The sequence below is a fragment of the Rhinichthys klamathensis genome, unplaced genomic scaffold (assembly GCF_029890125.1).
Source record: "Rhinichthys klamathensis goyatoka isolate OS25496 unplaced genomic scaffold, OSU_Roscu_1.1 h1tg000944l_1, whole genome shotgun sequence".
Classification (NCBI taxonomy): Eukaryota; Metazoa; Chordata; class Actinopteri; order Cypriniformes; family Leuciscidae; genus Rhinichthys; species Rhinichthys klamathensis.
Window position 1 is genome coordinate 174,932 of NW_026607269.1, and position 25,970 is coordinate 200,901.

At 39.0% G+C, this 25,970-nt stretch overlaps 1 long non-coding RNA gene across 1 annotated transcript; it reads left to right on the forward strand.

Moving 5' to 3' along the window:
• Nucleotides 1-568: 568 nt before the first annotated feature.
• LOC130078643 (uncharacterized) lies at nt 569-24,492 on the forward strand. The gene is made up of 4 exons (XR_008805953.1): nt 569-698; nt 22,119-22,231; nt 23,422-23,537; nt 23,660-24,492. It is a non-coding gene; the product is annotated as an uncharacterized LOC130078643 (long non-coding RNA).
• The last annotated feature ends 1,478 nt before the right edge of the window (nt 24,493-25,970 follow it).

Sequence of the window (25,970 nt, forward strand, 5' to 3'; positions counted from 1 at the left end):
AAACCACAGGGTCAAAACAGTAGCGGACACCTCTCTTCCGCTTTCCCTACGTCCTGCTGTTCAACATCATATAATCATCAAAAACAAAAGGTGGCGTTAAGTGTAATGTAATATAGCCGAAACCACAGGGCAGGATCAGTTATTACAAACAAGAATGAATAAACAGCAGGGGTTTAAATGCACTTTACCTGATTTGGCACGAGGATCAACTAAATCCATGCCCTATTTATGTAATGAATCACATTTGAGATTATTCATCAAAAGCAACAAACAAACAGCTTCATTTAGTAGTTGCAGGGAAAAACAATACGCAGATACAAATATGAGACATTAGGAGTTCAAAAAAGTAACCGAGCTACAAAGAAAACTGGTGGTGCGTGAGGTCTCAGAGTATTGCGACTTCTCTGTAGTCGAGAAAGAAGCAATAAAAAGTAATGAAAGAATGGCAATGGGAGTGTAATAAGAAACAGAAATATGAGTCAGCCAGCCCTGCGGGTGCTGACCTGCTTTCCTCCGCACTAAAACAGAGGGCAGGGGACAAATCATCAATAATATATACAAACAGTCTATTTCGCCACAGAGACTGCAGCGCTTCCAGACTGCGAACAAGGTTTCATTAAAGTCCCTCGCTCTGACCTCAACCCAATGACTGCAAATAAGGAAACATGAAGAATGTCCAAATACGCCACAATGTTCAGGTACCAGATTCTTTCTGGTTATGTCATTGATATGACTAACACGCATGATTATATTAACTGATAAACAGATCATCAGTGTTATTTTACATTGAAGTTTTAAAAAATATCTATATTTATAGACACTATATAAGCTAGTATTGCAGTAGGCCTATAGTTTAACAGAGAGAGACCAGAAACAGATCGGACAGAGTGATGATAACATGCCTAAAAGGGTCAACAGAGCTGTTAACACATCAGTGTACAGCCTGAGTCATTGTGTCACACACATACACACACACACTGCGAAGCATGGCCTGAAGAGTTAGTGGAGACAAGCTGAGTTGTGTTAGTGTACTTTTCTTGGCTAATATGTATTGTGACAGTCTCCGTATCTACGTGCGTGTGTGTTTTGGCACTGCTGTAGATGGCGTGTTCTGGTGGACAGGTGGTAAAAATTTGTGGTGTTTAAACATTCAGGAATGTATGAGAATGTGTGGTGCACTGCAGACAGATGGTACATTTACTCTTATGTAACCGTGTGTTCATGAGCGTGTGGGAATGAACAGTGTAATCAGCGGCATAAAGAAAGTAATGTAATACACGGGTGCGTCTTTAAATGTAAATCTTGTATAGTGTGTGTTCTGGAGGTCTATTCTTGCAGTATATATTCTGTACATTTACAGAGCGAAAGGTATGCGATTTCACACCACATTCCTGTAAATGATGACTGCAGTGTCTTAGCCCTGACATCCTGCTCTCTGTACGTGTGTGTGTGTGTGTGTGTGTGTGTGTGTGTGTGTGTGTGTGTGTGTGTGTGTGTGTGTGTGTGTGTGTGTTTAAATGTTTTCTTCTGGACATGTAACCAGGCAAAAGTCATCGGTCATTGAGGACTCCAGTCACTGAAAACTCATCAACAAACACATAATCTTTGCTTTTCTGTTTCAATGAGATGCTCTGTGAAGATTTGATCTATCTATCGTTTATATGTTTTACATGTCTATCTGTCTGTCGTTTTTTTTTGTTTTTCATGCCTATCTGTCTGTCTATAGTTGATATATTTTTCATATTTGTCTGTCTGTGGTTCATTTGTTTTTATGTCTGTCAGTCAGTCTGTCTATCGTTTATTTTCATGTTTGTCTGTTTACCTGTCTATCATTTGTTTTTCATATCTGTTTGTCTATCCTATACTTCTCATATCGGTCTGTCTGTCCGTCTATCGTTTGTGTCTTGTTTCTTTTTCATATCTGTCTATCATTTTTGTTCATATCTTTCCCTCTATCCATTATTTTTTAAATGGGTCTGTCTGTCTTTCTATCCTTTTTGTCTATCGTTTATTTTTGTTTGTGTCTATTGTCGTTTTAATATTTGTCTGTTTGTCTGTCAGTTGTGTCTATTGTTCTTTTCATATCTGTCTGTCTGTATATCATTTATTTTTCACATCTGTCTGTCTATCATTTGTGCTTATCGTTAATTGTCTATCTATCTCTCTTTTTTCTTTCTAAATTTTAAAGACTGAAAAGAAAAAGTATGTTTCTAAGTGTGTCACTAAAAGAATATATTTTCCACTGTGGAGCAGCTATATATAGACTATTGTTTTAAGCAGGCTATTAATACATAAAAAACTGTCACTTTAATACAGAAATATACTGTGGCCCCAAAAAAGTATTTGGACACTTCATACACAATCTATGCATGTTATTTCTTTACAAATGTCAAACAAAGCATCAATTATTTTAATGAATCTTGGCAAATGCACACTTTTCAACCAAAAAAATCAAAAATAAAATGCCTTTGTTGGGCTAAAAATAATAGATGTACTGTTCATAATCAAGACAAAGATATTTGGGCACTGTTTAGTTGTCGAACATTAGTGTAACATGTCCAACTGACTTCACACAACCACTAAAAATCACTTCCACACCAGAAGGCATAGCAAAAATATTCCAGCATCATTTGTTTCTAATGCATTGCCATTCACATATTAAGATATTATGAAGAGCGACTTAAGTGTCCATATATATTTTGGGGTCACTAAATTCACTTTTTCTACACGCATGACCTATCTCTCTCTCTCTCTCTCTCTCTCTCTCTCTCTCTCTCTCTCTCTCTCTCTCTAGACACACGGGTAGTTTAAAATGCTTCAGGTGACGTTGTCATCTCACATCCTTTTAGATTATCTGCTTATTAATAATGCACAAGTCTTTATTCCTCTGAATCTGAGGTCCTATATCACCATCACCGTGTGTTCTCACCTCATACAGTGCGAGAAAAATCACCCCTCAGTTCACATTCCACCTTTCTAAGATCCATTTTTCCTCCCTTACACTCATTTATTTCACTCCTTCCATTTATCCATACAGTAATCTGCCCTTCAGTGCATGACAAAATAAATCGTAGCGCTTCTGTCACTCGGCACAGAGAAGCAATAAAAAAAGTTTGCAGACGTAACCTGCTTGAATGCTTGGCCAGAAGTTTGAAAGTTCTGTTAGAGACACAAAAAAGAACATATCCAGCATCATGTTTGAAGAATTATGTTTTTTTTTTTTCCACTAGTTCAGCTGTGCATCATATGAGAGGCTAACACATCTCCAGTTGTCTCATGTACGGTATCTATACTTATAACTATATAAGTCAGGTCTACATTTCAGCTTATTCTGGTGAACAACTGCCCATTTAAACAGCCATTTAAAAGCAATTCAGAATTGTCTAATTTGAGTTATACCTTAAAAACAGGTGTGCTCATGGTGTTCTCTTATTACATGCTACTATAATATCTCAAACAAGCCTAAAAATATTGATATCTTTATAAAGATTTGAGGGCTTGAACCTAATAAACTTCCACTGACTAGTTCTTCTATGGATGGATGGATGGATATAGTATACTAATATATCATGGATGGATGGATGGATGGATGGATGGATGGATGGATGGATGGATGGATGGATGGATGGATGGATGGATGGATGGATGGATGGATGGATGGATGGATGGATGGATGGATGGATGGATGGATGGATGGATGGATGGATGGATGGATGGATGGATGGATGGATGGATGGATGGATGGATGGATGGATGGATGGATGGATGGATGGATGGATGGATGGATGGATGGATGGATGGATGGATGGATGGATGGATGGATGGATGGATGGATGGATGGATGGATGGATGGATGGATGGATGGATGGATGGATGGATGGATGGATGGATGGATGGATGGATGGATGGATGGATGGATGGATGGATGGATGGATGGATGGATGGATGGATGGATGGATGGATGGATGGATGGATGGATGGATGGATGGATGGATGGATGGATGGATGGATGGATGGATGGATGGATGGATGGATGGATGGATGGATGGATGGATGGATGGATGGATGGATGGATGGATGGATGGATGGATGGATGGATGGATGGATGGATGGATGGATGGATGGATGGATGGATGGATGGATGGATGGATGGATGGATGGATGGATGGATGGATGGATGGATGGATGGATGGATGGATGGATGGATGGATGGATGGATGGATGGATGGATGGATGGATGGATGGATATAGTATACTAATATATCATGGATGGATGGATGGATGGATGGATATAGTATACTAATATATCATGGATGGATGGATGGATGGATGGATGGATGGATGGATGGATGGATGGATGGATGGATGGATGGATGGATGGATGGATGGATGGATGGATGGATGGATGGATGGATGGATGGATGGATGGATGGATGGATGGATGGATGGATGGATGGATGGATGGATGGATGGATGGATGGATGGATGGATGGATGGATGGATGGATGGATGGATGGATATAGTATACTAATATATCATGGATGGATGGATGGATGGATGGATATAGTATACTAATATATCATGGATGGGTGGATGGATGGATGGATGGATGGATGGATGGATGGATGGATGGATGGATGGATGGATGGATGGATGGATGGATGGATGGATGGATGGATGGATGGATGGATGGATGGATATAGTATACTAATATATCATGGATGGATGGATGGATGGATGGATGGATATAGTATACTAATATATCATGGATGGATGGATGGATGGATGGATGGATGGATGGATATAGTATACTAATATATCATGGATGGATGATGGATGGATCAATTATAAAAATGAATCAATTACAAAAAATAAAAGCAAAATTAAAAAAAACATACAGTATATTCAGTATATTATGCCCATATCCGATAACCTCCTGCCTTTAGGACTTTGTAGATAAGAGAATGTGCGTCAAATTCAACATCGTTCTGAAACACATAAAACATAATGATGAAAAGTGTGAGTGACTGTATATAACCGCAGGTGGCCTGACCTCTCTTTTCTAATAAATTCACTCCTGGTTCCCCAAGTGAGTCCAAACCTCTCGAAACAACCCATCCTCAAGCACCGTTCTGAGACCAGAGTCCTCCCTTAATGTTTAACACCTGCCGTTATAAGTGAAACAGTAAACTGCTCTCAGATCAGTATCTTTGGGCGTTTTCTCTGGGGCGCTGGTATCCATCAGTGGCTGGATGATATATAGAGGTAATATAAAGTTCATTCACAGCACAGTGGCCTGCTGTTTTCTCTGTTTGTGCCCCTGTCAGCAACAAGCAGGAAACTCCACTCTCTAAATTCAATCTTTTGACCAAAAAAAAAACATATAGACAAGGGTCCAAGTGCGTTTTACATTGGGTTTGCAGTCTCAACACATTTAACTTTCAATCACATCGGAAAAGAGAAATTATTGGATTGTGAACGTTTAGCCATGATATTATTGGTTAATGTTTTCCCCGCCCATTTAGCCTTTGTTACATCAGTAGTACACCAAAGTAGTTCTTCTTTGTTTTTGTTATAATAATGTGCACTGATGAATCATGCATAACAAGACTAATAGGGTATAAAAATACAAAACAAGTTGGACTAATTATAATTTCATTCTCAAAGCTATTGAAAGTCAATCAATCAATTCACCGTTCGCAGGGAGTTTGATTGACAGGCGATCTGACCAATCATAATCTGCCATCCGCCGAATCCGCCATTTTGATTGATGCATTTGACAAAGCAGTCAGGAGAGTTAGTAGAGTAACGTCGGTGGATTTGAACTTTAAAAACGGTGTGTACTGACGTCTTTCCGCGGTTAAAACAACATTCCTTCTGATGTTCATTCATGTTTATTCGGTGCTATAAATTAACTAGAAGGAAGAAATGATCGGTTCACGAGCAGCTTTAACTGAGGAGCTACACCGATCTGCCACAAAATGGTATTTATTGTTTAAATTTCTTTAAAAAAGGACCAAATTTTAAAATTAAGACTTTGTTTCATATCGAAATAACCTGGTCTGTCCTGTCTGTGGACGCGTTGTCAGTGTCCTCTTTGCCTCGCGATGTATTTTTCACTTATTTCACATATTTTCCACAACATGATTTGTGGCGTGAGAGCATGGCTTGTCGGACATAGCAAACTAAACTAAAGGAGGCGGGTCTTTGCGAACGGTCAATTAATCAATCAACAAACAAATAAATTAAAATAAGTGAAACGGTAACACTTTACAATAAGGTTTCATTTCTTGATATTAGTTAACTACATTGGCTAACATGAACTAAATATTCAAATACTTCTAAAGCATTCATTAATGCCAATTTCAACTTTAACATCATTATGCATATATGTTGAAATAATGTAGTTACAGCATCTACAGAACCAACACGGTAACTGATGAACATAGTCAGCCCTGATCACTTGTTACATGGCATTCCCTGGGAACTGTACCCGTGACCCTGGCACTGCTAGTATGTTCTCCGTGTCTAGAACTACACATTTTAATATGGCGTGTCAAATGCGTTTAGTAAACATTATTCTGAATCCTATAACTGCATCTTGTCGGTCTGCTAATAAAACACACTTACACATTTCCAGAAAGCTAATGTGCTCTGGGGAACTGTAGAAAATGTTTTCACAGTCCTCCATGTTTCATCAATGGTTGTGTAAACACGCAAGAGCCAATTTGTGTGCGGGGGGGGGGGGCATGTGTGAAAGCGAAAGCGAGAGATTCGGGTGAGAACGTGTGTATGAAACGTGTGAATGCGTGTAACTCTTAGGGAAGGGAAAAAAACTGTGCGGGGCAGATGTTTATGAGCATTGCTAATGCACGAAATGTGCCTGGAGTGACAATTGTTTTAACGGTTTCTCGCAATTGCCGAAAGAGGTCAAGGAGTGAATGAGCGATGAAGAGGAGGTGAAAACAAAGCGTAGCGACACAAATAAAAGAAGATAAGTCGGAAAGAAATATCTTAACCAGGCCGAATCTGTGAATCTCACTCTATCAGTATTTATGAGATAATTACAAGTCTTCTGTACCGCAGTAACATCACTGGAAAGCATATTTAAGGTTTAGAGAAGATTATCTCAGAACTCACTGCTGAACATATTCAAATGCATCCAAAAGTTAATCTGAAAATGGGGAAATGTAGTTTCAGCAACCCTTTCTAAGGGTTTGGCTGCCTGTCAATAAAACAATGCATTTCCTGTCCTCTGATTATCCATGGGCACATCAGGCAGCTGTGTAACTATAATCTAACAAAAGCCCAGGGAAATAGCCAGGCTAATTGCTGAATTTGCATAGGTAATCAGAGTTTTAAAAACAAACCTAACTAATTGCTGAAATTGCATTCAAAGGTTTCGGCTATTGTCAATAGTAGTACGTTCATTAGTGGCACCCACAATTAATGCAATCAACAGTAAGTGTGTGCGAGGAATCATTAACGAGATGTCCCTCCGATCCTGTTCTTGTCAAGTGAATATTTCTGGAAAAAAAGATTGTCTTTTGAAGCCACATATTGAGATGTGAAGTTCCCGAGGGCCTGGTTTGGATCTTTTGGTTCTGGAGAGGGTTCGTTCTTCTTCAAATAATTAAACTGATAAAACTGCATTCAAAAGTTCTGTGTATAGTCAAAAGTAGTGCATTCATTAGTGGCAACCACAATTTATTTAATCAGCAGCATATTTGTGCCAAGAATCATTAACAAGATGACACTCCGTTCCTCTTCTCGGTGCATGATTATGCCTAAAATTTAAGAAATGAAAGATATTGGAGGCCAGGTCACATATTAAGACCTTTTGTGGAGTGCCGAGGGTCCACAAGACTATGCTCTAATATAGTAATGAATTAGTTCGCCATTATTCAGTACTGAGATTTATTCAGTACAATTGATAAAATTGAATTTGAATTTGAATTTAACATGCAGGATGTTCATTTAAATTAAAGGAAACAGAATTTATTGAAATTCAGTAATTTTTACTATGAAAAGCCAAAGTTTGACAAAAAAAGGCAACAGTTTGTTCAAAACTGTCTTTTATCACTGAAATTCAAAGAAATTTGGAAGAAAAATTAATGAATGACTAATAATTAAATTTGTTTAAAAGTTCAAAAAAGTTCAAAAATCTTTTTGGTTGTGACTTTTTGTTTTGTAAATGTTTTATATATAAAAGCAGAATTCCAATGATGGTTGATAAGACAACCAACCGAACAATAGAACGACCGACCAATCGAAAGAAAGACCTACTGAACGACAGACTAGTCAAAAGATTGACCGACCGATCAAAAGAACGATAGACTGAAAGAACGACCAACCGGTCGAAAGAACGACCTACCTAAGACAAAGCAGAATGGTAATTTAAAGTAAATAGAATTAAAAATTCAGTAATTTCACCCCAAAATGAAAACTATGTCAGTAATTACTCACCCTCATGTTGTTCCAACCGCGTAAGACTTACGTTCATCTTCGCAAAAAACAAACAAAAATAACGACTTTATTCAACTATTCATTTCCTTCTCCGTGGGCCTCGAGATTTCACGTAGTGGAACTGCGCAAAGCTTCTAGGTTGCACGTCACACGTAGGCTCACTATTGGCCAAAGCTGGTCATTTGTGTGATGCGTGTGACGTACAACCTAGAACCGTTGTGCAGTTCCACTACGTGAAATCTCGAGGCCAACAGAGAAGGAAATGAATAGTTGAATAGTTGAATAGTCGTTATTTTTGTTTGTTTTTTGCGCACAAAAAGTATTCTCGTCGCTTGATAAACTTAAGATTGAGCCACTGTAGTCACTTGGACTATTTTAACGATGTCTTTCGTAACTTTTGGGCCGGACCAGTGTCGATCCCTTAAGAAGCCTATGGAGGAGTGATCCAGCTCTCAGATTTAATCAAAAATATCTTAATTTGTGTTCCGAAGATGAAAGAAAGTCTTACGGGGTTGGAACAACATGAGGGTGAGTAATTACTGACAGAATTTTCATTTTGGGGTGAACTAACCCATTAATATGAAAAGCAAAGTTTGACAAAAAAGGTTGATTGAAAGAACGACAGACTGAAAGAACGACCGACCAAACGAATGACTGAAAAAACTAACAACCAAACGACCGCTCGAAAAATTAACGGACTGAACGACAGATCGATTGAAAGAACGACGGACCGAACGACAGACTGATCGAAAGAACAACGGACCGAACGATACACCTATCAAAAGAGCGACGACTGAACTAGTGATCGATTGAAAGACAAACTGAAAGAACGACCGACTGAACTAGCGATCGAAGAATGAACAACCAAACAACCAATCGAAAGAACGACGGAGTGATTGAAAGAACGAGCAACCAAACGACCGATCGAAAGACAGATCCATTGAAAGAACGACAGACTGAAAGAACGACCGACTGAATGATTGAAAGAATGACAGAACGACTGATCGAAAGAGATATATGAACCCAATAACGCAAACTAATCCACGAAAAGTGAACAGACACGCATTCACGCGCACAAACACACAATGCCGAAATGCCATCCCTGATAATCTCTCACTTGTGCCACCTCACATATCACTCCTTATTTGCAATTAAAGAGTTGATGACAATCACTTCACAGGCTGTGTAAATCAGCAGCTGTCTCTGTACAACACACCAGCATTTAGCGGCTGATGAGTCGGCTGCCTTCTCTGTGTGTGTTCTCCAGATGAAAGCCGCGTTCCTCTACCCCCCACCCACCATGTTTGTTTGTTCCTTGTTTATCGACCGGCATCCGATTCGCGCACGCCAAAGTTGAAACTGTCGAGGTTCAAACAAAATGCCTTCACCGCTAATTACCCGCAATTCTTCATCTCCACCGGTCGATGCTCCCCCCCTGCTTAAACATGCATGTATTTGCATAATAACGAGAAATGTCCCATTGTGGTTAGTGCTGAGTGGGCTGCCCTATTTCCGGGGTTTGTTAGAAAGCGGTTGGCAGGGGATGCAGGTACTCCTCTAGGGGGCATCGCTCTAGGGTACACGCACGCAATGGCATTGGGCTGAGGGCTAAATGTGGACGCCCCTGGAGAGGGAAGGGTGTCGTGTCAACACACATCAAACGTGTCTCGCACTGCAAGATAAATGAGCAGTCGTGTTTGAGGCTTCACACACACACACACACACACACAGAAAAGTATCATATGTTAAAGTGGCATAATAAAGGGATTCTTTTTATCACAGTTCATATGCAACAACCAAATAACCTATATTATGGAGGGGCTTGTTAAGGCAAGCATTATTTATTTTGCTCATACTACAAATCGTACAATTTTAGAGTAAAAAAAAAAAATGTAGTTTTGATGATCTCGTAAAATGGATGGATGGATGTTGATAATCTCATAAAAGGCCTTATACAAAAAAATACAGTTTTAACATTAAAATGTTAATGTAATATTTTGAGAACAATGATACAATTATGAGAATACAATCATTGCATTGCAATATTATGCCATTTAATATTGTTCTTTCTTTTCAAATATATTTCTAAGTAATTCATGCAATACTTTTGGCTTTATTCTCCTAATTACAAGTTAATTCTTAAACGTTTGCTATATCATTCTTAATTTTTTATATTTTTTTTATATTTTAAATGCCATGTTTTGTTTATATATATATATATTTCTGCTTTGATAAAAGGCCACATAAAACCCATAACGGCATATCTAGAAAACTCACCACTGACAATTTTTTTCTTCAGAAAATGCTAAATATAGTTCTGACATACAGTTTGTCAATGGGTCTATCAGCTAAGTAGAATAAAACATCAGTTTCTTGATTTTAAACTTTTTTTTTCTCCTGCACAAGACTAAATGATTACATACACTCACCGGCCACTTTATTAGGTACCCCATGCTAGTAACGGGTTGGACCCCCTTTTGCCTTCAGAACTGCCTCAATTCTTCGTGGCATAGATTCAACAAGGTGCTGGAAGCATTCCTCAGGGAGTTTGGTCCATATTGACATGATGGCATCACACAGTTGCCGCAGATTTGTCGGCTGCACATCCATGATGCGAATCTCCCGTTCCACCACATCCCAAAGATGCTCTATTGGGTTGAGATCTGGTGACTGTGGAGGCCATTTTAGTACAGTGAACTCATTGTCATGTTCAAGAAACCAATTTGAAATGATTAGAGCTTTGTGACATGGTGGAAGTAGCCATCAGAGGATGGGTACATGGTGGCCATAAAGGGATGGACATGGTCAGAAACAATGCTCAGGTAGGCCGTGGCATTTAAACGATGCCCAATTGGCACTAAGGGGCCTAAAGTGTGCCAGGAAAACATCCCCCACACCATTACACCACCACCACCAGCCTGCACAGTGGTAACAAGGCATGATGGTTCCATGTTCTCATTCTGTTTACGCCAAATTCTGACTCTAACATCTGAATGTCTCAACAGAAATCGAGACTCATCAGACCAGGCAACATTTTTCCAGTCTTCAACTGTTCAATTTTGGTGAGCTCTTGCAAATTGTAGCCTCTTTTTCCTATTTGTAGTGGAGATGAGTGGTACCCGGTGGAGTCTTCTGCTGTTGTAGCCCATCCGCCTCAAGGTTGTGCGTGTTGTGGCTTCACAAATGCTTTGCTGCATACCTCGGTTGTAACGAGTGGTTGTTTCAGTCACTGTTGCCCTTCTATCAGCTCGAACCAGTCTGGCCATTCTCCTCTGACCTCTGGCATCAACAAGGCATTTCCGCCCACAGAACTGCCGCTCACTGGATGTTTTTTCTTTTTCGGACCATTCTCTGTAAACCCTAGAGATGGTTGTGCGTGAAAATCCCAGTAGATTAGCAGTTTCTGAAATACTCAGACCAGCCCTTCTGGCACCAACAATCATGCCACGTTCAAAGTCACTCAAATCACCTTTCTTCCCCATACTGATGCTCGGTTTGAACTGCAGGAGATTGTCTTGACCATGTCTACATGCCTAAATGCACTGAGTTGCCGCCATGTGATTGGCTGCTTAGAAATTAAGTGTTAACGAGCAGTTGGACAGGTGTACCTAATAAAGTGGCCGGTGAGTGTACTTCTAATGAAAAAGCAAACTCAAGAGATTCTCAGAACCTGGCGTCAAAAGCTTCAGCTTCTCAAAAGCCTTTTTTTTTTTCTCAGTGCCTGAAGATTAGGAATGAGGCATGATGGGAAATATTCTAACACATTCAAATGACTGCAACAATGACATGCCAGCTGTGTAAAATACTGTGTAAAATCTACAGACTTTCTCCTTCTACTGAGAATCTCACAGACACAGAAAACACAGGCAGCATTGTGGTCATAACACTCAGTCTGTAAAAGCACTTTATTAACCTGACCATTATTAATGGCGACCTATATGACTAATGAACCCAGTGCGGTCTTAAGCCCATTTCAGGGAATACCTTTTCTGTGCATACGTCTTTAAATCGCTGCACTTGCATCCATGATGGATGTGCTTATCATTTAGTAAGTAATAAAAACTAAAATAGCAGTTTAATGTGCTAATCTGCATAAAAACACAATAAAACAGGAAGTGAATAAAGGATTGACTGAAAGTCTATCACACTGCAATATTTAGCAAAGCAATTCGTAAAGACCTCATTCAGAGCAGCGCCATAACAGATACTGTATGAATGCGAGGCTGTGAGGGATAGATTTACAATGTTTTCAATGACATCTGCTGTAAAAAAGAAGCTCCTAGACCTCTTATTTTCCACAGCTCATATTGTCTGGGTTTTTTTGTCCACTGAAATTTCTCGAAAATATATTTCTGCAGTGTTTCGTCAGCAGAACAATCCAAAAACACATTACATATCAGTACAACCCACTGAAGAGATGTATGTCTATCCCTCACAGCCCGTTAAAAATCAAAGATGGCGCTGCTGTGAATAAGGTCTATAGGCACCTCCGAATACAAACAGAGGATGCCTCATAAAACGGACAAGGCCAACACAGAACACAGGTGGTTTTTAAAAGCGAACGGAAACAGAGGCCTTGAGCTCTGCCACATCAATGTCTTTCACAAGCATCAGTCAGAGCAGAGGCGTTCTGCTGGGAGAAGCACATTTAACAGCATCTCGCCTCTGAAGTCTGATCTAAATGCAGACCTTTTTCATGCTCAACACCCGATTATCTGACTTTTACAATACACACATGGCTGACAGGCTACGTTCATGTGACAGTAGGTTACAGGTGACTGTTGTTTCACATTTCAGGAGGTATATATGGTTCTGTTCACACAGTTCTCTCATAAGCGAGACTGACTACAAGTGACACTCTCTTGTGGACAAGTAAGTAAGTACGTAAATAAAAAAAATAAAAAAATCTATATAAAATGAGGAAATAAAAGAAAAATGAAAAGAGAAAATAAAACAAAACAAGACATAAAACAAGGCCAACACAAAACATGTCAGTTATAAAAGCAAACAGAAACAAAGGCCTTGAGCTCTGCCACATCAGAGGCTTTTACAACCATCAGACAAACCAAAATAAAATACTGTTTGCAGAATTAAACATAATATTTTATTTGCAAACACATTTTATGCAAAAATAAAATTAAAATAAAATAAAATAAAAAATAAAATAAAATAAAATAAAATAAAATAAAATAAAATAAAATAAAATAAAATAAAATAAAATAAAATAAAATAAAATAAAATAAAATAAAATAAAATAAAATAAAATAAAATAAAATACCCTGTTTTAAAATATGAACGTCACTCCCAAAACTTTGGACTGTGTATGTGGCATATTTGCCTTGCTTATAAAGTACTTTAGTTGTGTATAAGTGAAATATTGACCCAGCTCGATTGTAGTTATCCCCGAATAGAGTGAGGACTAATAACTTTCGCTTATTTGCGCTGCATTTTTAAACACATACTGTGTTGTAACGGTTTATGAGTGGTATTGCAGATTTCTTCAATGCTAATTGGGATAATAAAAGCTAAAGCACTATTTGGAGGTTGTTTTGGATAAGATTGTCTGCTTAAATGTAAATAGCTATTGGTTAATTAGAGCAATTGCTTTATCGTTTTATTTAAGAAGGATTTTATAGCTCTGATTGACACCAATGTAATCTGGAATACATTAAAATTAACTAAAAAGACCACCCTTTAAACAAAACTAGATGTGTGCAGTACTTCAGACTATTAAAAGCAACAGTTAAAAAAGGTTTTGTGTTCCGCTATGTTTCTTTTTTTGAGTGAACTATAACCTCAACACAGCCAGACATCTGCTGTCTGACAGATGTTCTCATTAACTTGCTGGTACCAGAGAGGTGAACTAAACTAAAGGTTATGAAAGAGCATAACCATCCATTTCCTTCATGACATTAGCTGACTTCATTCACATTACAGCTCTGAAAAGAACCTTTAAGCTGAAGTGCTAAACTCCATTAAGGCAAAAGTAAATGAATAATTAGACAGTGCCTGATTTAAAGGAGAACATGAGGGAATTTGGGAGGACGCTTGGCAGAATGAATGCACGTTACACACTCGCCATTAAAATCCTTTTTGATTAAATCCATGGAACTAGATGAAAAGATAAGGAAGATGTATTCCTACATTCCCATCACCACTAATGATAACACATGAATATATTTGATGGGCCTCCTGGAGAAAAAAAACAGCATTTTCTCCTTTTTACTTCTTAATTGATAAATAAATCTCAGTAAAATACTTGATGGGGAAAAAAACTATTCTTGAAGGCTAACAAAGCTCATTAAAAACTCATTAAGAGATCTGAAATTCATGATGCCAAACTAAAACTTCAGAAATGAATGACTGGTACATTGACGCCTGAGTTATTGCGCTCAAGGGAGGGCTCAGATTTCAGCAGAACACAGCTTGGGGCTTTAAAATATAATATAGTTTAATTTCGAACACACATTTGACAGTCATTGCCGACTTTCCCTAAAACTGCTTTAAAAAACAAACAAAAAGAATCACTCTTTGTCTCCTAAATGGTCCATAAAAGTGAAGACCACTGATTTTGAGGTGTAATCAAAAACCATTTACAACACAGTGGCTCAATATTTCCACGTTGGTATCCTTTGGTGTGTTTGTGGGAAAAAAAAATCTAGAAAAAGAGAATCTCTCATATACCAAACATGCAGCTGTGAATTCCAGTCCTGAAACCTTCAAATCACTTCCAAAAACGTTAAAGCATTTTTGAGAGTAGAGAGGACTGGGAAGGATGGAGATACGACAGTAAAACAGAATTCAGGGATGATATAAAAACTAAGCAAGCAAACAAACAACTATTTTCTAAAAAAAAACTCACATTTTTAAACACATCTGCAAGAAAATGGCATTAGATAATATTAAACAGCCCTGATAAATGTTATGTTGCAATTTAAATTTACATTACACCCATTTAAATTTAGCAGCAAGAAACAAATACATAAAAATAAATAAATGCATAAAAATATAAATAAAATAAATAAAGCGAGTTTAGGCATCTACAGTACGATGGCGCAACCACCTATAACCCTGGAAGGCAGAAATATACATCGAACCCTTTAACCCGATTTCGCTTCTCTGTTTGCTCTGGGAAACTTTTCAGACCAATGATCCACTAAGTGAATTCATTCAAACAGAGCTAATGTAAAGAAAACCAGGCTGATTACATCAGAGATGGCAGCGAGAATAGAGACTCATGTTGTGTTTTCAGTGAATTATTCATTCCAATGTGTATTTTGCTTTAAAACACAAGCTCTGCCATATTTAGTGATTTTTATTTTCTTCTCAGAAGAGCGCGAGCCCTCACGCACTGACCTGTGTGAAATACAGACAGAATAGAACGTCATAACATCCCACCTCTGTATGGCCAGATGATATGCAAACTACGCTTCTCGGCTGGATAAAGCAAACGAGAGTCTCGCTAGTTAAGTTCTGATGGATGAGGAGGACTGTAATCAAGGTAAAGATGATTGCGGCGATTTATAAGCACTCGCGAGTCCGTTATATTGATGATGATTACCTTGAAAAAAGCTTCCAGAAAATAGTTTTGTGAGAATCAACCTTCAGTCTGTTGGTTTTCTTTGTTGGATATAACAAATGATGACAAAATTACCATGTCAAACAAGATACAGTAAATGGTGTATGCTTAATTCCATGATACGTGTGTGATTAATCGCGATTAATCGCACAAAAAGGGTGCGATTAATCGCAATAAAAAAATGATCTATTGACAGCCCAAACAAACACATACACACACACACACACAGGCTACAACTGTGTTTTTACCAAATATAAAGCCAAACTTAACTATTCCAAGAACTCATTGTTTTACAGAACACAGTGGAGTTTTGAACCCCCCCCCAAAATAAAAATAGTTTGCCAAGGAAATACAACCAACAGTGCCAAAACTACCACCGCCAATCTTTTCTTTGGAACCAAAATCAGAGAATCCTCAGTATGTTTCCGCCTCTAGCTGTATCTGGCTCGAGCATGGCCCTCCAGGCTCAGGAAGAGGTCCGGTCCCACATGCTGGTCCCTCATAGACGGGCCCGCTGAAAGGCTCTACTCCAGCCTAAAGGCTAATCTAACTATCACCTTCCTCCCAGCACAGCTCCGTTTGGCTCTAATCTCTCAGCCAATGTGCGGCTCCACTGTGAGCTAATACCATTCGACACACTCTCACACACACACACGGATGGGGTAATATGTGCTTGAAGAGGGTGGGGTGGGAGGAAAGCTACTCAAACACACTGTGAATGAGGAGGATCAAGAATATGAGAGCAGGATTAGCCCACTGAGAACATCTACTCATCTAGTCATCCAGATTATCAGGGTAATGATATGTGGGTTTATGGGGAGATAAATAAATAAAAAAATAAAATAAAAAAAATACAGATGAAATGATAATTAAGTGTTCTAATAAATTTCTGCACCTCTTTTTTTTTTTTACAAAATTATGAACAAATGTTGAATTCATTCAGGGTATTTTTGGGGGATAAATTAAAAGATAAAATACTTATCCAGCTAGCAAATCACCAGTGGAACTGGATTAAGAACAAAACAATGTGAATAAATAAATAAAGAAAATAAATAAATATACACCCTTCATTTAAAAACATAAACATAAAAATAGGCTCCCACAAACATTATTGGAACTCTAAATCAAAGTAAAGCACCGCTGGCTGCATTTCTTTCCACATACACCTACTTCTCTTGTTGATGTTGTTTTGCGCGCACCGCTCGAAAGGGAACTGCACCCAGAGGGAATGTTTAGTTCCACTGGTGAGGGCATATTTCACATAAATATATGTTTTTTTTTTCTCCCCCAAAACTGGGGCATTGCTTCTTTGCATGTGGGGATGTGCAAGCGTACAGCTTAGTAAACTAAATTGCTCGGAGTCTTGAACAAAGTGACCTATTCAGGCTCACTTCAACAAGCTTTCTGACAAGGTCATCAGCAGATGACACAAGCTGATAGGAGAGCAGCCCCGGCTGATGGAAACAGACGCTGGGTCTCTGGGGCTTGCTGGAGCTTAGCCATGATCACATTTAATCATCAGGAGCTGCTCTCCACAAACCCATCCTCAACAGGGCCCAGATCAGACCACAGATAAATGACGAGAGAAAGAATGCAAGGATGGGGACAAAAGAGAGAAAGAGAAAAGCAAGGAACATAGATTTTTACATTTTCTAAAGAAAATGTTATAGGTGATTGTCTGGGCAAAAGTCAATGCAGTTTCCAGGGTGTTGCTATGCTGTTGTTAAGGTGTTCTGAGTGGTTCTTTGCATGTTGCTATTTACATAGCAGGGTGTTGCTAAGGTGTTCTGAGTGGTTATTAGCACATTGCTATGCACATAGCAGGGTGTTGCTAGTATGCTGTTGCTAAAGTGTTCTGAGTGATTTATAGCACGTTTATCTGCAGTTGCCAGGGTGTTGATAAGGTTTTCTGAGTGGTTCTTAGCACGTTGCTATGTACATACCAGGATGTTGCTAGTATGCTGTTACTAAAGTGTTCTGGGTGATTTGTACCATGTTGTTATGCAGATGTCAGGGTGTTGCTAAAGTGTTCTGAGTGGTTGTTAGCACGTTGTTATGTACATACCAGGGTGTTGCTAGTATGCTGTTGCTAAAGTGTTCTGGGTGATTTATAGCCTGGTGTTATGCAGTTGCCAGTGTGTTGCTAAGGTGTTCTGAGTGGTTCTTAGCACGTTGCTATGCACATACCAGGGTGTTGGTATTATGCTGTTGCTAAAGTGTTCTGGGTGATTTGTACCATGTTGCTATGCAGATGTCAGGGTGTTGCTAAGGTGTTCTGAGTGGTTGTTAGCACGTTGCTATGCACATACCAGGATGTATGCTGTTACTAAAGTGTTCTGGGTGATTTGTACCATGTTGTTATGCAGATGTCAGGGTGTTGCTAAGGTGTTCTGAGTGGTTCTTAGCACGTTGCTATGTACATGGCAGGTTGTTGCTAGTTTGCTGTTGCTAAAGTGTTCTGGGTGATTTGTACCATGTTGTTATGCAGATGTCAGGGTGTTGCTAAGGTGTTCTGAGTGGTTTTTAGCACGTTGTTATGTACATACCAGGTGGTGCTAGTATGCTGTTGCTAAAGTGTTCTGGGTGATTTATAGCCTGGTGTTATGCAGTTGCCAGTGTGTTGCTAAGGTGTTCTGATTGGTTCTTAGCACGTTGTTATGCACATACCAGGGTGTTGGTATTATGCTGTTGCTAAAGTGTTCTGGGTGATTTATAGCATGTTGCTATGCAGATGTCAGGGTGTTGCTAAGGTGTTCTGAGTGGTTGTTAGCACGTTGCTATGCACATACCAGGATGTTGCTAGTATGCTGTTCCTAAAGTGTTCTGGGTGATTTGTACCATGTTGTTATGCAGATGTCAGGGTGTTGCTAAGGTGTTCTGAGTGGTTTTTAGCACGTTGCTATGTACATGGCAGGCTGTTGCTAGTATGCTGTTGCTTAAGTGTTCTGGGTGATTTGTACCATGTTGTTATGCAGTTGCCATGGTGTTGCTAAGATAATCTGAGTGGTTCTTAGCATGTTGCTATGTACAGTTCAGGATGTTGCTAGTATGCTGTTACTAAAGTGTTCTGGGTGATTTATAGCATGTTGCTATGCAGTTTCCAGGGTGTTGCTAAGGTGTTCTGCAAGGTTCGTACTACTTTGCTATGTTGCCATGTTGTTGCTAAGGAGTTCTTAGTTGTTGATAGCATGTTGCTATGCACTTGACAGGATGTTTTTATGCTGTTGCTAAGGTGTGCTTAACAACACAATTTAATACTTCAGGTTAGATAGTTTAATAGTTTATGATATTATGCTATGCAGAATAGTCTTCACAGAGCACTGATGTTCAAGTGCCCACATTTCCTCAAATCTCTCAGCCATTCTTCTCATTAACCCATCATTCCCTCCACCCACCACTTCTATATGCCACTCCACCCTTCTATGTCTATCTCCAACACTTCTGAGAGGCAATTACGGATGAATAAAAAACTGTCACCCATGTCATGAGAACAAAAGTGTGACCTCATTATCGTGCCAAAAAGTTTTAACGGATCTCATCTGAAACATCATAGCTTGCTCCTAAATGGCATATTTATGCTTATAGTGCCGTTTGAGGCAGACAATAGTCTTGAATAGATTTAATATAATGTGAAGCAAAGATGATGAGCTCAAAGCTTTAAACAAAGCTCTACTGACATGAAATTATTATTGAACTGTTTTGTTTTATGCAAGATGTCTGCCTACTGACCTTAATTATTGACCGCATATGCCTAGCTTGATGTCTAAAATCAAATGCTTAGATTAAAGGAATAGGTCACAAACAATAAAATAGTAAAAAATAAATAAACATGTATACTGTTGTTCCAAATCTGTATGACTTTCTCTCTTCTGTTGAAAACAAAAGAAGAAATTTTAAATATTTCTTGTCCATGCAATTACAATGAGACTGGAGAGTTCAAGCTTCAAAAAGTATGTCAAAATCATCATGAATCAATCACAGAAGCAGTTCATATTTCATTTCACGTATTCGCTACTGTATGTTCACAGTCTTCCAGAAGTCATATAAAAAACTTTGTGTGATAAACAGAAATTTAAGTCGTTATACACTAACAATTTCCCCCTCAATTATCCGGACCAGTTTGATTCATGAATGAATCATCCAGAACTGCTTGTGAACAGCATCAAATGATTCATTGAAAAGATTCAATTCAAAACACTTGGAATAAAGGACAGGAAATAAAGATATGAGAGTTAAACAGGATTTGAAAATGAAATAAAAACTAAAATCGGACAGTCAGACAGATACTGTATGTTCAAAGTCTTGTTAAAATTCATTGTTATCCGACACCTCAAGCATGTTAAAAACTAGTTTCCATTCTAGAGGTGTGTCCTCCTCACACAGCTCACACATCGACATGCAGAGCATCACGGGTTCAGCCTGGTCCCTAATGATCCCCGCTCAGCATCTGCCTGCTTCCTCGTCTCCGTCCGGATGGCTTCTGCGCATCAGACCGAACAGGTCGCATTTGCATTCAGCGGGCAGCGGGTTCCGCTTCAAAGCAATAATGAAGTGTGAAGTGTGACAACATTTAACAAGGAGGCAGGATCAGTTGATCTGCGTCATTTCCAACTCTCCCTGACAGGTGACGTTTGGCTTTCATTACGCCTAATGTCTAGGCAGACATGTGAGACAAGAGGTAGCTGGGGAGAGTGATTTGAGCTTCACGCAAGACAAATTCAATTCCAGGTAAGCCCCTCTGCATGGGTGAGTGGCATTCAAGACACTCTGGGTGTGCAGTTTTTGACGATGGATGAATGCCAAGCTGTGTTCGAGAGTGTAATGTTTATATACCTCAGTTGTGCAGAATCAAGCATGCTGAGACCCTGGACTATACTAATCTCAACTAAATAAACAGGAAACATGCCTCACTTCATTTATGATAAAGATTAAATATGCTATTTTATGGTTTTCAAAAACTGAAAAAGTTTCCCTTTCCCCAAAATGTACACTTCTGACTACAGGTGATGTTACAGATGAAGTTAAGAAAATAAAAAGTATGTTTAAATATAAAAATAAAAATGACCTGACATGGAACACTTAAACTACTTTTTAATGTGGCTTTATAAGCAATCTAATAAGCAAACATATAAAAGTTAATAACATAACAAAATTACCTGATATGGACCACTTTGGGCTTAATATGCAAAAATACTCGGAAGTCGATGGCTAACGTCCACTGTGTTACCAACATTCTTCAAAATATCTTCTTTTGTGTTAAAAGGAAACTCACACAGTTTTGGAACAAGTAAATGACGACAGAATTTAAGTTTTTGGGTGAACTATCCCTTTAACTCAAGAATAATGAGTATTGGGTTATGGGATAAGCCAGATTCAAACTTATGTTATCAACAGAGGCACCCCAGCTCAAAGTGTCAGAGCACATGCACTAACAGCTAGGGCTCTTACCATTTATTTTTAGCTAATCAGAGACAGCAATGGATTTCTCAGCTCAGGTTGCCGGAAGAAGATTTGAAGCATTTGCTTAAGGCAGCCGGTGAGAGCTGAGGATCTGATGCGCTGTGCCATAAAGAATTCATTAAACTTTTACATCAAGCTTTTTTTCATCCTTTTTTCCCCTGCCTTAGTCTCTTTCTCTCGCTCGCTATCTCTCTCTCTCTCTATATACAGAATATATCCGTCTCCCTGAGTGATGTCACACTCTTCCATCTTTGCTCTCTGTAAAGTCCTTCTGTTTAATAACGGACACCCTTCTGGGTCTCCCCGTGACCCTGGTCTCATCCGCTCAGCCGGCTCTTAAATTACTCCCTGTAAGCACTCCGTCCACTGTAGCGCACTCAGAATCATTATGCCATTCAGAACATGAGTGCGAGGGTAAGTGTGCATGTGTGTTATACTGCCTGTAATTGAAAAAGTGTCATTAAGTGTGTGTCTACTAGCATGTATTTGTGTTCAAGTGTTGAATATTGATGTCAGTAAGTGTGGGCCTTGGCGTAAATGTACCTGTGCGAGTGTGTGTGTGTGTGTTTTGCTTGTGTGTAGCAGTTATGCCGCTGTACCCTCTCCTCCTTAGATTACCTCTCATTGCCAGCGGAAAGCTAATCACAGGTCTGTTGGAGTCAGCATCCTGGGAGCATTTCAAGGGGAACAATCCCTGACCTGCTCACTTCAGCTGATTCTGCCCATGTGAGAACACGCACACACATCACAACTGAGATGAACGGACACCGCTGGAAACGTCTTCCTGCTAACACTATCCAAATATGTTTGGATAATTCATAAAATAAGACTGCATAACATTATACATTAACCAAGAGCAATTAAGAACACAATAAGTCACGAGAGCCTGCGAGTTACACTCATTTTGCCATAGTTTCGGCTAGCAACTATTTATATATAATTAATAAAACAGTCCAAAGCCATGAATCAAAACAACCCACTATAAGACATAGGCCTGGTTTCACAGACAGTGCTAATATGTATTAGGCCAGGATTAGGCCTTAGTTCAATTAGGAAATTTAAGTAGCTTTTATAAATGTTCCTTAGAAAAGAAAAAGAAAAACATTACTGGTGTGTATCTTGAAACAAAACAATGTCACTGACATATTTTAAGATATCTCCGTGCAAGTTGCTTTCAGTTAAAACAGCTCAAACATGCATTTCAGGCCCTGCTTCCACCTGGTATTAAAGATGTGTTTTGGTCGATCGGATCACAAGTGGACGACGCTAAATACAGTTGTAAACGGGGTCTAAAAGGTTTTGAGCTTGTCCACTTTCAACCACTTCCAGAAGTAGTCAAAAACGAGTTCAACCGGATCGCTTTCGTAGTGTTAACGCTCATGTGGTTGGATGTGTTCGAACAGCCACAAAAGACCGCCTACTCTCCTCCTACTGACCTAAAATGTAAACATCAAGGGAAGTGTGCTAGCCAGACGGGATTTAAACTTTGTCGGCTGAAGACCCAAGTTTGGTTTGAAGATGAAAACTCATCCATTTACACTCATCCACTTATGATCCGATCGACAAAAACGCATCTTAATATCAGGTGGAAACAGGGCCTAAGTCTGGGACTAGGCTTAAGTCTTGGCTGTGAAACTGGGGGGTTATCACTCATTTACAACCTTGGATTTGAAGTGAATGTATCAGAAATCAACATCATTCCCAGTCTTGGAGATGTGAGCAGAAAATGATAGACGGCTTCAGCAAAAGCATTGAAAACGCATTTTAAAAATAAACACGATTTTTTTTTACTTCTGAAAGCCAACAGTTGCGTTCTATTGCATGCCTCAAACCATTCCTCGGATCTTTAAGATCACATACTGCATATATGCAATGAATTCATTGACCTTTGTGACATCGTTATCCATCTATTTTAGGTCCCCTTGTGCGCGCGTTGTGTGCAGCCTGGCAGGTGGTTGTACGGCAAGTCACGTAACTTGCACAGCGGGACGGACAACATAAAGATCAAGGCTAGTTATCGAGCTCATGCATTGTAAGTATTGCTTCTTTTCAGTAGTTCATAGTTTCTCATGCATCCATAAGGGTCTAATTTTCCAGCATGTCGTCCACTCATGTTTTCTCTCGCCTCGGGCACCACCATCTCCCTGTCCTCAGGTGGAGGATTAGTCTTGGTGGGCATCCAGCTCGCCCCTGGTATCCTCTGCATGCGCTTCGCCTCTTTCAAGCCTGTCCCTCTGCAAGCTGTTCCTGGACCCTGGCACTGCCCTCTGTTTTGCCCCCCGCTATGTTCATTTATCTCCATACACTCTTCTGACAGCCCCAGGTCTTAAGCTGGCGCTGTGGGCGACCGCCTCGCCCGTCCAAATCCACTCTGGTCCTCCCATCTGTTTGGCACTGGACCGCGGGCATCTGCTGAAGGCTATTGTTGGGTACCGTCATATGCCGGGCCAAAAGGGCCCCAAGAGAGCCGCCGTCGTCCTGTGTATATGGTGTGTTCGGTGGTGTTCAATGGTGTGTGGTTGTGCAAAAGTGTATGTTTGCTTGTGGCACGAGCTCAGAGAAACGGCGGCAGGTCTTGGCCCCAGTCAGGGCCTTTGTTCTGGAGCGGTCCGGAAGCAGGCATGCTGTGAAACCCCACAGTGCCCTGGCGGGGCAGTCGGAATGCCCTCCTGCATCAGGGACTTGACACCGGGTCAAAACACAGTCCATCTCCAAGAGCCACAGAGCGCGTCTCGGGAGGAGATCGCCACTAATGAAGTCCACCCACTGATGCCAGGCTTTGGGAATTGTTTGCCCTGCGATTTAGGGTGTCTTATTGATTGCAAGCTTCATGAAACTCGATCTGCAGATGACACGGTGAATTGCTGAGATGTGCAAGAATATAAATTTGCTCATGACTGTCCAAAATGAGGACGTCTATACTGTTTCCTGCCAGATTAAATAACTCCTTAAAGATCCCATGATATCAAAATTGGAGTCAGTGTCTGATAAGATACTTAGGAGGAGCACGGCAAAAAAATTACAAACACAATATAGTATTTCGCTTCCATAAAGTGATGCAAGTTATGCAACCTATCAAACTTAAATTGTCAAACCATTTCATGGCATTAACATATTAGGGCTGCACAATATACATTGATATACTGGTTTTTGGAAAATTATATTTTATTTAATTGATTTTATTTTTTAAAGATTTAATTAAATGTATTGGTCAATATGAATCATGCATGCTATTTTCCTCTATTTTTACATTTAAATTTCCTTGCAATGTAATGCTAAAATTGAATCTTTAAACACACTAATTTAATAACAATATTAAATGTAATCTTTAGCTAATCTAAAAATCTTTTTTTTTTTTATTGCACATTATAATCCTGTAATACCGAAATACACTTGCAGGACGTACATTTATTGACTTTGTTAGTTCATGTCAAACTGTCAATAAAACTATAAAGAGCCATATTTGTTGTGTTAATGTTAGTTAATAAAATACAATTCTTCCTAGTTTGTTCTTGTTAGTCCACAGTGCATTACCTCTGTTTACCTCTGATAAACATTTTTATTTTTAAAAATATATTAGTAAATACTGAAATTAAAGGTACACAATGTAAATTTTGACCCTCAAGTGGTTAAAAAAAACTGCATGCATTGGGTTGTTCTTTAGCTCTGCGTGACTGTGCGGATGAATATGATCCTTCACATAATGCTTTACAATAAACTCAGTTAGAGAGCTAAATATGGCAATTTATCTGTTCAATAAAATACCCTTATTTACCTGTTGAGTAATAAAAATGGCATTTTACAACAATCTCTCAGTTCTCGCCATCACTGAAAAGCCAAGCCAATGTTGATTCTTGTTTTATTACGAGCCCTGTTATAACAATATTAAATGTAATCTTTAGCAAATCTAAAAAATCTTCTTTTTTTTCAAATTGCACATTATAATCCTGTAATACCTAAATACACGTGCAGGATGTACATTTATTGACTTTATAGTTGTATTGACAGTTTGACATGACTAACAAAGAGCAATATTTTTTGTGTTAATGTTAGTTAATAAAATACAATTCTTCCTTGTCTGTTCTTGTTAGATAAGATAGATGTTCTTGTAAGTTAGATAGATAGATTGTTAACAGATAAACATTGTTATTTAAAAAAAAAAATATTAGTAAATACTGAAATTAAAGGTACACTATGTAACTTTTGACCCACTAGTGGTTTAAAAAAAAAAAAAAAAAAAACTGCATGCATTGGGTTGTTCTTCAGCTCTGCGGATGAATATGATCCTTCACATAATGCTTTACAATAAACTCAGTTAGAGAGCTAAATATGGCAATTTATCTGTTCAATAAAATACCCTTATTTACCTGTAATAAAAATGGCATTTTACAACAATCTCTCAGTTCTCGCCATCTCTGAAAAGCCAAGCCAATGTTGATTCTTGTTTTATTACGAGCCCTGTTCA